The sequence below is a fragment of the Arachis stenosperma genome, chromosome 1 (genome assembly GCF_014773155.1).
Source record: "Arachis stenosperma cultivar V10309 chromosome 1, arast.V10309.gnm1.PFL2, whole genome shotgun sequence".
In the NCBI taxonomy this organism is placed as follows: domain Eukaryota; kingdom Viridiplantae; phylum Streptophyta; class Magnoliopsida; order Fabales; family Fabaceae; genus Arachis; species Arachis stenosperma.
This window is the reverse complement of record NC_080377.1, coordinates 107,218,277-107,229,213: the sequence shown is the minus strand read 5'-3', so window position 1 is coordinate 107,229,213 and position 10,937 is coordinate 107,218,277. Positions and strand designations below refer to the sequence as shown.

The window sequence follows — 10,937 nt, the reverse complement described above, 5'->3', positions numbered from 1 at the left end:
ATTCCCACCAATGAATTGCATAAGTATCTATATCCTATTTTATGTTTTATTTCTCTTTTAATTATCAAAACCTCATAACCATTTAAATCCACCTGATTGAGATTTACAAGATGACCATAGCTTGCTTCAAGCCGACAATCTCCGTGGGATCGACCCTTACTCACGTAAGGTATTACTTGGACGACCCAGTGCACTTGCTGGTCAGCTATGCGAAGTTGTGAAAAGTGTAACTCACGATTTCGTGTACCAAGATTTTGGCGCTATTGCCAGGGATTATTTGAGTTTGGACAACTGACGGTTCATCTTGTTGCTTAGATTAGGTAATTTTCTTCTTGTTTTAACCTTTATTTTATTCTCAAAAAGTTTTGAAAAATCTTTCCAAAAAAATTTTTTTCTTCTTTTTCGTTTTTCCAAAAATTTTTCAAAAAGAAATTAATAAAATCATAAAAACCGAAAAAATTTTTGTTTTTCTTGTTTGAGTCTAGTGTCAATTTTTAAGTTTGGCGTCAATTGCATGTTTTTATTTTTTAGCATTTTTCGAAAACGCATGCATGGTGTTCTTCATGATCTTCGAGTTGTTCTTAATGATTGTCTTTGTTTAATCTTGTGATTTTCTTGTTTTGTGTCTTTTGTTGTTTTTCATATGCATTTTTTTATTTATTAGTGTCTAAGCATTAAAAATTTCTAAGTTGGTGTCTTGCATGTGTTTCTTTTCTTAAAAATTTTTTCAAAAATAAGTTCTTGATGTTCATTTATTTAATTACTAACACATTTCTTCTTCTTAAAATTTGAACCCTCTCTCCCTTTTTGTGTTCGAATTCTCTTTATTTTCTTCTCTCTACCTCATTCTTCTCTTCTTCTCTTCTTTTACTCACACAAAGGAATCTCTATACTGTGACATAGAGGATTCCTCTTCTTTTCTGTTCTCTTCTTTTTCACATGAGCAGGAACAAGGACAAGGATATTCTTGTTGAAGCCGATCTTGAATCTGAAAGGACTCTGAAGAGGAAGCTAAGAGAAGCTAAAGCACAACTCTCTGGAGAGGACCTGACAGAAATTTTCGAAAAAGAAGAAGACATGGCAGCCGAAAATAACAACAATGCCAACAATGCAAGGAAGATTCTTGGTGACTATGCTGCACCAACTTCCAACTTCTATGGAAGAAGCATCTCAATTCCTACCATTGGAGCAAACAACTTTGAGCTTAAGCCTCAATTAGTTTCTCTAATGCAGCAGAACTGCAAGTTTCATGGACTTTCATAAGAAGATCCTCATCAGTTCTTATTTGAATTCTTGCAGATCTGTGATACTGTTAAGACCAATGGGGTTGATCCCGAGGTCTACAGACTTATGCTTTTCCCCTTTGCTGTAAGAGACAGAGCTAGGACATGGTTGGACTTACAACCTAGAGAAAGCTTGAACTCTTGGGACAATCTGGTCAATGCTTTCTTGACCAAATTCTTTCCACCTCAAAAGATGAGTAAGCTCAGAGTGGATGTCCAAACCTTCAGACAGAAGGAAAGTGAATCCCTCTATGAAGCTTGGAAAAGATACAAGCAATTAACCAAAAGGTGTCCTTCTGACATATTTTCAGAATGGAGCATCATATGTATATTCTATGATAGTCTGTCTGAGTTATCCATGATGTCATTGGACCACTCTGTTGGTGGATTTTTTCATTTGAAAATGCCTGCAGAAGCCCAGGAACTCATTGAAATGGTTACAAATAACCAGTTCATGTACACTTCTGAGAGAAATTCTGTAAATAATGGGGTGACTCAAAAGAAAGGAGTTCTTGAGATTGATACTCTGAATGCCATATTGGCTCAGAATAAAATATTGACTCAGCAAGTTAATATGATTTCTCAGAGTCTGACTGGATTGCAAGCTAAAGACGCCTCCTCTGAAGGAGAAGCTTATGACCCTGAGAATCCTACAATGGAAGAGGTGAATTACATGAGAGAATCCTATGGAAACATCTATAATCCTTCATGGAGGAATCACCCAAATTTCTCATGGAAAGATCAATAGAAGCCTCAACAAGGCTTCAATAACAATAATGGTGGGAGAAACAAGTTTGGCAATAGCAAACCTTTTCCATCATCTTCTCAGCAACAGACAAAGAATTCTGAGCAGAGCCTCTTTGGCTTAGCAAACATAGTATCTGATCTATCCAAGGCCACTCTCAGTTTCATGACTGAGGCACGGTCCTCCATCAGAAATTTGGAGGCACAAGTGGGTCAGTTGAGTAAAAGAGTTATTGAAACTCCTCCTGGTACTCTCCCAAGCAATACAGAAGAGAATCCAAAAAGAGAGTGCAAGGCCATCTACACGTCCAACATGGCCGAACCTGTAGAGGAGGAAAAGGCAGTGATTCCCAGTGAGGAAGACCTCATGGGATGTCCACTGGCCAACAAGGAGTTCCCTATTGAGGAACCAAAGGAGTCTGAGGCTCATCTAGAGACCATAGAGATTCCACTAAACTTTCTATTACCATTCATGAGCTCTGATGAGTATTCTTCCTCTGAAGAAGATGAAGTTATTACTGAAGAGCAAGTTGCTCAGTATTTAGGAGTAATCATGAAGCTGAATGCCAAGTTATTTGGTAATGAGACTTGGGAGGATAAACTTCCATTGCTCATTAATGAGCTAAACGCCTTGGTTCAGTTGAAGATACCTCAAAAAAATCGGATCCTGGAAGGTTCTTAATACCTTGCACCATTGGCACCATGACCTTTGAGAAGGCTCTGTGTGACCTGGGGTCAAGTGTAAACCTTATGCCACTCTCTTTAATGGAGAAACTAGGGATCTTTGAGGTACAAGCTGCAAGAATCTCACTGGAGATGGCAGACAAATCAAAGAAACAGGCTTATGGACTTGTAGAGGATGTCTTGGTAAAGGTTGAAAGCCTTTACATCCCTGATGACTTTATAATCCTAGACACTGGAAAGGATGAGGATGAATCCATCATCCTTGGAAGACCCTTCCTAGCCACAGCAAAAGCTGTGATTGATGTAGATAGAGGAGAGTTAGTTCTTTAAGTAAATGAGGACTACCTTGTGTTTAAGGCTCAAGAAGCTTCCTCTGTAAACATGGAGAAGAAGCATGAAAAGCTTCATCCAATTCTCTCCATGCAGAGTCAAGCAAAGACCCCACACTCAAACTCTAAGTTTAGTGTTGGGAGGCCACAATCATGCTCTGAACATCTGTGAAGCTCTAAAAGAGCCCACTGTCAAGCTATTGACATTAAAGAAGCGCTTATTGGGAGGCAACCCAATTTTATTTTATTTATCTATGTTATTTTATGTTTTCTTTAGGATCATGATCATGTGGAGTCACAAAAACAACTGCAAAAATTAAAGAAAAATAAAAAATAGCATAAAAATGGCACACCCTGGAGGATGAGCTTACTGGCGTTTAAATGCCAATAAGGATACCAAAATGGGCGTTTAACGCCCAGCCTGGCACCATTTTGGCAGTTTAAATGCCAGAAATGGGTAGCAGTCTGACATTTAAACGCCAGAACTGGCAGGAAAACTGGCGTTTAAACGCCAATAAAGGTATAAAAATGGGCGTTTAAATGCCAGAAAAAGGCAACAGACTGGCGTTTAAACACCAGAAAAGGGCATCAACCCGGTGTTTAAACGCCAGGATTGGCACTCAGAAGGCGTTTAACGCCAGCAAGGTGCAGGGATACAAAATCCTTAACACTTCAGGATCTATGGACCCCACAGGATCCCCACCTACCTCAACTCACTCTCTTTCCTCTTCACACCTTCCCATAGCACTCTTTCCAAACCACTATTCACCTATCAAATCCTACTCTCTTCCCCAAAAAAAACTCCACCATCATATAACCCACCTACCCTCACTCACTCAAATTCAAACCATTTCCCTCCCAAACCCACCCCTTCTCACATGAACCAACTCTCTCTCTTACCCTATAACTACCTCTCCTTACTCCTTCACTTTCACACATCACATACACTCAAAACCCCCCTTAGCTGAACCCTCTCAAGCATCTATCTCCTACTTGTCTTTTTCTTCTACTCTCTTCTTTCTTTTTTTTCTCGAGGACGAGCAAACTTCTTAAGTTTGGTGTGGAAAAAGCCTTGCTTTTTAATTTTTTATAACCACTAATGGCACCTAGGGCCAGAGAAACCTCAAGAAAGAGGAAAGGAAAGGCAATTGCTTCCACCTCCGAGTCATAGGAGATGGAGAGATTCCTCTCAAAAGTCCATCAAGACCACTTCTATGAAGTTGTGGCCAAGAAAAAGGTGATTTCCGAGGTCCCCTTCAAGCTCAAAAGGAGCGAATATCTAGAGATCCGACATGAGATTAGGAGAAGAGGATGGGAAGCTCTCACCAATCCCATTCAACAAGTCGGAATCTTAATGGTTCAAGAGTTTTATGCTAACGCATGGATCACTAGAAACCATGATCAAAGTACGAACCCAAACCCAAAGAATTGGCTCACAATGGTTCAGGGGAAATACTTAGATTTTAGTCCGGAAAATGTGAGATTGGCGTTCAACTTGTCAATTAGGTAAGGAGATCTTCATCCTTTCACAAGAAGGGTCAACTTTGATCAAAGGTTGGACCAAGTCCTCATGGATATCTGTGTGGAAGGAGCCTAATAGAAGAGAGACTCCAAAGGCAAGCCGGTTCAACTAAGAAGGCTTAACCTCAAACCTATGGCTAGAGGATGGTTAGAGTTCATCCAACGCTCTATTATTCCTACTAGCAATCGGTCTGAAGTAACTGTGGATCGGGCTATCATGATCCATAGCATCATGATTGGAGAGGAAGTGGAAGTTCATGAGATCATACCTCTAGAACTCTACAAAGTGGCTGACAAGCCCTCCACTTTGGTAAGGTTAGCCTTTCCTCGTCTCATTTGTCACCTATGCAATTTAGCTGGAATTGTCATAGAGGAAGACACCCTCATTGAAGAGGACAAGCCCATCACCAAAAAGAGGATGGAGCAAACAAGAGAGCCCACTCATGGACCTTAACAAGCGCATGAGGAAGTTCCTCATCAAGAAATCCCTGAGATACCTCAAGGGGTGCATTTTCCTCCACACAACTATTGGGAGCAACTCAACACCTCCTTAGGAGATTTGAGTTCCAACATGGAGTAACTAAGGATGGAGCACCAAGAGCATTCCATTATCCTCCATGAAATTAGAGAGGACCAAAGAGCCATGAGGGAAGAGCAACAAAGGAAGGAAGAGACATTGAGGAGCTCAAGCACTCCATAAGATCTTCAAGAGGAAGAACTAGCCGCCATCACTAAGGTGGACCCATTCTTTAATTTCCTTGTTCTTATTTTTCTATTTTTTTATTTTTTATGCATTATGTTTGTCTATGTTTGTGTCTTTATTACATGATCATTAGTGTCTAGTGTCTATGTTTTAAAGCTATGAATAATTCCGTGAATCCTTCACCTTTCTTAAATGAAAAATATTCCTAATTACAAAAGAACAAGAAGTACATGAATTTCAAATTTTATCTTGAAATTAGTTTAATTATTTTGATGTGGTGGCAATACTTTTTGTTTTCTGAATGAATGCTTGAACAGTGCATATTTTTTATAGTGAAATTTATGAATGTTAAATTTGTTGGCTCTTGAAAGAATGATGAAAAAAGAGAAATGTTATTGATGATCTGAAAAATCATAAAATTGATTCTTGAAGCAAGAAAACGCAGTGAATAACAAAGCTTGCGAAAAAAAGTGGCGAAAATTAAAAGAAAAAAAAGAGAAGAAAAAACAAGCAGAAAAAGCCAATAGCTCTTAAAATCAAAAGGTAAGGGCAAAAAGGATCCAAGACTTTGAGCATTAATGGATAAGAGGGCCCAAAGGAACAAAATCCTGGCCTAAGCGGCTAAATCAAGTTGTCCCTAACCATGTGCTTGTGGCATGAAGGTCCAAGTGAAAAGCTTGAGACTGAGTGGTTAAAGTCGTGATCCAAAGCAAAAGAGTGTGCTTAAGAACTCTGAACACCTCTAACTGGGGACTCTAGCAAAGCTGAGTCACAATCTGAAAAGGTTCACCCAATTATGTGTCTGTGGCATTTATGTACCCGGTGGTAATACTGGAAAACAAGATGCTTAGGGTCACAGCCAAGACTCATAAAGTAGCTGTGTTCAAGAATCAACATACTGAACTAGGAAAATCAATAACACTATCTAAATTCTGAGTTCCTAATGGATGCCAATTATTCTGAACTTCAAAGGATAAAGTGAGATACCAAAACTATTCAGAGGTAAAAAGCTACTAGCCCCGCTCATCTAATTGGGACTAAGTTTCATTGCTATTTTGAGATTTATTGTATATTCACTTCTTTTTATCCTATTTTATTTTCAGTTGCTTGGGGACAAGCAACAATTTAAGTTTGGTGTTGTGATGAGCGGATAATTTATACGCTTTTTGGCATTATTTTTACATAGTTTTTAATATGTTTTAGTTACTTTTTAGTATATTTTTATTAGTTTTTATGCAAAAATAACATTTCAGGACTTTACTATGAGTTTCTGTATTTTTTATGATTTCAGGTATTTTCTGGCTGAAATTGAGGGACCTGAGTAAAAATCTGATTCAGAGGCTGAGAAAGGACTGAAGATGTTGTTGGATTCTGACCTCCCTGCACTCGAAGTAGATTTTCTAGAGCTACAGAAGCCCAACTGGCGCGCTCTGAATTCTGTTGGAAAGTAGACATCTTGGGCTTTCCAGCAATGTATAATAGTCCATACTTTGCCTGAGATTTGATGGCCCAAACTGGCGTCGAAACACCCACCAGAGACTCTTTTCTAGCGTAAAACGCTAGAACTGACACCAAAGCTGGAGTTAAACGCCCAAACTAGCACCAAAACTGGCGTTTAAACTCCAAGAAAAGCCTATGCACGTGAAAGCTTCAATGCTCAGCCCAAACACACACCAAGTGGGTCCCAGAAGTGGATTTCTGCACTATCTACACTTAGTTACTCATTTTCTGTAAATCTAGTTTACTAGTTTAGTATAAATAGCACCTTTTACTATTGTATTCACATCTTTAGATCATTTTTGAGACTATCTTTGGATCATTTTTGATCTCTTGATCATGTTTTGGGGGCTGGCCATTCGGCCATGCCTGGACCTTCATCACTTATGTATTTTCAACGGTGGAGTTTCTATACCTCATTGATTAAGGTGTGGAGCTCTGCTGTTCCTCATGAATCAATGCAAAGTACTATTGTTTTTCTATTCAATTCACACCTACTTCTCCTCCAAGATATACTCTCATACTTAATTCAGCTATAGAATGAAGGGGTGACCCGTGACAATCACCCAATCTTCGTTACTCGCTTAGCCAAGATCTGCGTGCCTGACAAACACAAAGCGGTCTACATGATGTTCAACGTAGTCATTGGATGACAGCTAGAGTATATTATCTTTGGTCTCTGACCCACGGATCTGAATCACCTCTCCTGACAACAGAGCATTCGAATCTGTGATGTTAGAACCTTCGTGGTATAAGCTAGAACTAATTGGCAGCATTCTTGAGATCCAGAAAGTCTAAACCTTGTCTGTGGTATTCCGAGTAGGATCTGGGATGGGATGACTGTGACGAGCTTCAAACTTGTGACTGTTGGGCGCAGTGACAGTGTGCAAAAGAATAAATGTATTTTATTCCGACACGATTGAGAACCGACAGCTGATTAGCCATGTGAGAAACCGTAGAGGACATGTTTTCACTGAGTGGATGGATGGTAGCCATTGACAATGGTGATCCACCAACATACAGCTTGCCATGGAAGGGAGTACGCATGATTGGATAAGGACAATAGGAAAGCAGAGGCTTAGAGGGAACAAAGCATCTCCATACGCTTATCTGAAATTCCCACCAATGAATTGCATAAGTATCTCTATCCTATTTAATGTTTTATTTCTCTTTTAATTATCAAAATCTCATAACCATTTGAATCTGCCTGACTGAGATTTACAAGATGATCATAGCTTGCTTCAAGTCGAAAATCTCCGTGGGATCGACCCTTACTCATGTAAGGTATTACTTGGACGACCCAGTGCACTTGCTGGTCAGCTTTGCGGAGTTGTGAAAAGTGTAACTCACGATTTTGTGTGCCAGTTTACTATCGAAGGAGGATGAAGTTTCTCCCCTTCTACCTATCATACATTCAACAACAGCAAGTAGAGGACAAGTGAAGTAAAAAAAATCTTGTTTAGATTAGTGGTCAGTTTAGTTGATGCAATTAATCAAACAGTTAATGGAGCAGTAAAAAGAATGGAAATATGAACAATGAATAACTAAAATAAGCAAAGTAAAAATAAACAAAATAGAAAAGGCAAAAATTGAAGAACTGAGAAAGAAATAACAAGGTAATTAAAATGCTTAATCTAGCTTCCCATCAATTTAGTCATTGTCAAATTCAAACCAATCCCCGGCAACGGCGCCATAAAACTTGATGACCAGAATTCACTCCCCATATAAAAAATGATGAATCCATTCTTTTGGCAAGGGAACCAAAATTGTCGTCAAGTAATAACCCACAGTGGAGTGGTATCATATCCACAGAGATTGGTAGATTTGAGCAATTTTAATCAATGGGTGAATTAGTAAAGCTGAACAATATAGAGTGTGATTACGGAATTGTAAATGGGCAAGAAAGTAAATGACTCAAAGTAAAGAGAAGCAGTAAAGTGCAGAAAAGGAAATGGCTAAAAATGTAAAATTCAGAAACATAAATGACTTAATTGTAAATGAAAATGGGGATTGACAGAATTGTAAAGAAAGCTATAAAGAATGTGGAAGATAAGAATATGGGGAATTCATTGAGATCAGGAGATGTTATTTTCTTTGGTTTAAATCCAGCTCATCTCATCTTCAATCATGCAACTCATTGACCTCTTGGCAATCATGATTGATTAAGCCCCAATCACTTGGTGACTTAATCTCTCAAATCTTGATAATCAGCCAATTCCTTGGTGTAATTGCTCATGAAGAGAGATATGCTTGGTCCCTGATTATACCACACATCATCATAGGTCCAAGTAATGGGTGGATTATATGTCACCATATCCAATCACCAAAACCCAGATTTTACTCAAGTGTGAGAATGGATTTCAAGCATGGTTTCATGTTTCCTTTTCCAAGGTTCCCATGAAACCCATTTTGCATTCAACCTCTTTCCCAAGATGATTGAACACTAGCATGAAGAACGAAATTCCTTCTAGAAAATCAAAGAGAGATGAAGAGAAGAAGAAATTCACTATCATTAATCCATCATGTACAATAGAGCTCCCTCTCTCAATGAGAGGGAATTTAACTACTCATAGCTTAAGAGAAAAGTACAAGAGATGGAAGAGATGATGTGAAAAGTAAATCTAACTATGCTTCAACGAAACTACTACTCAACAACCCCCTTTTCAGTACTTTCAGGGGTTATTTATACCACTCCTAGCTCTAGAATAAAGAAAATACAAAAGAGAAAAGAAAAATTACAATTGAAGGGAAAATAAAACTCAATAAATGTGACCTTCCAGCTCGGCGTGTGACAGGCGTTTAAGTGGCGTGCCACGCCCAGCTCTGCAAGTGGCATGCCCCATGTGTTGGTGTCCCTGGCGTGCCACGCCTTCAAGTCCAAGTGGCATGCCCAGGTCTTTTCCCTCTTCCTCTTGTCTCTGGAAAATTGAACTAGCATGGCACGCCCAGGGTCTGGCGTGCCACGCCCAATTGTGTGCTTGGTTTCTTTGTTGGCGTGCCATGCCCAGAACTCAAGTGGCACACCCAAGTCTTCTTTTTGTTGTGGTTGATGATGCTGGCATGCGACGCCTGAAGCTCAAGTGGCACGCCCAAGTGGGAAATGATAGCTGGCGTACCACGCCTTCGACACCAAGTGGCACGCCCATGTGTTTGGCCTTCTACCTCCTTCTCTGGAAAGTTGTGCTGGCGTGCCATGCCCATAGTGCAAGCTTCTTCACCTTTCTGGAAAATATAACTGGCGTGCCATGCCCATAGTTCCTCTTTGTTCCAGTAGCTGGCGTACCACGCCTAGCATTCAAGTGGCACGCCCTGGTAGTTCATGAGATTTGGCGTGCCACGCCTTCGATCTCAAGTGGCACACCTAGCTTTGCTTGCCCTTTTCTAGTATTGGCGTACCACGCCTGGGTCTTCAAGTGGCATGGCTAAGTGAAGATGAGAGCTTGGCGTGCCACGCCTTCGACACTAAGTGGCACACCCAAGTGAATTCCCTTTCTGGTTGATGAGTTGGCATGTCACGCCCAGCTTGGCGTGCCACGCCCTTTTTGTGGCCTTCATCATTGCTCTCTGGGATTTGATGCTGGCGTGCCACGCCCATTCTCTTTTTGTGGTGTTTGTTCTAAGTGACACGCCCAACTTTTACTTGTTGTTTTCTTCCCTTTTTATTGCTCTTTCACCTGAAATTCAACACAAACCCATTTCAAAGCAATGTACCATAATACTTATTATTTAGTTCATGAAATTACATTGAAACAATGAATATGTGCTCTTTTTATGGTCCTTTTGCATAGGTAAAAAGGGTAAATGATGCAAGTCATCAGTTATCCAAGCTGATCTTTGTACAAGAGCATCACATACATATATCCAAATCTCAAGCGATTGGTGCCTAGCCTTGTTTATTTCTTTTTTTGTTTCTTTCTCTTGCAATTTTTTTCTTTTATTATGTACCTTTTTCATTTGTCAAGTCATCCTGAAATGTAACTCAAATTCATATCTCAAAGTCATGCCAACCTTCAGTTTTATTCATAAATCAAATGATGAACCAGCACATACCACCACATAGCCTTATTCTATCTTCTTATCAAAACAGACCTCTACTCTTTCTCTGTTTCACAACAATTTTTCTTTTTTTCAAACAGGGGAAACAATGCAAACAATTCAAGTAAGATGAGATGATAC

The 10,937-nt window shown here is 39.6% G+C and overlaps 1 non-coding gene across 1 annotated transcript; it reads right to left on the bottom strand.

The window, feature by feature from the left end:
- Positions 1-1,482: 1,482 nt before the first annotated feature.
- Positions 1,483-1,586, bottom strand: LOC130953750 (small nucleolar RNA R71). Its single transcript, XR_009075916.1, has one exon. It is a non-coding gene; the product is annotated as a small nucleolar RNA R71 (small nucleolar RNA).
- Positions 1,587-10,937: the final 9,351 nt, after the last annotated feature.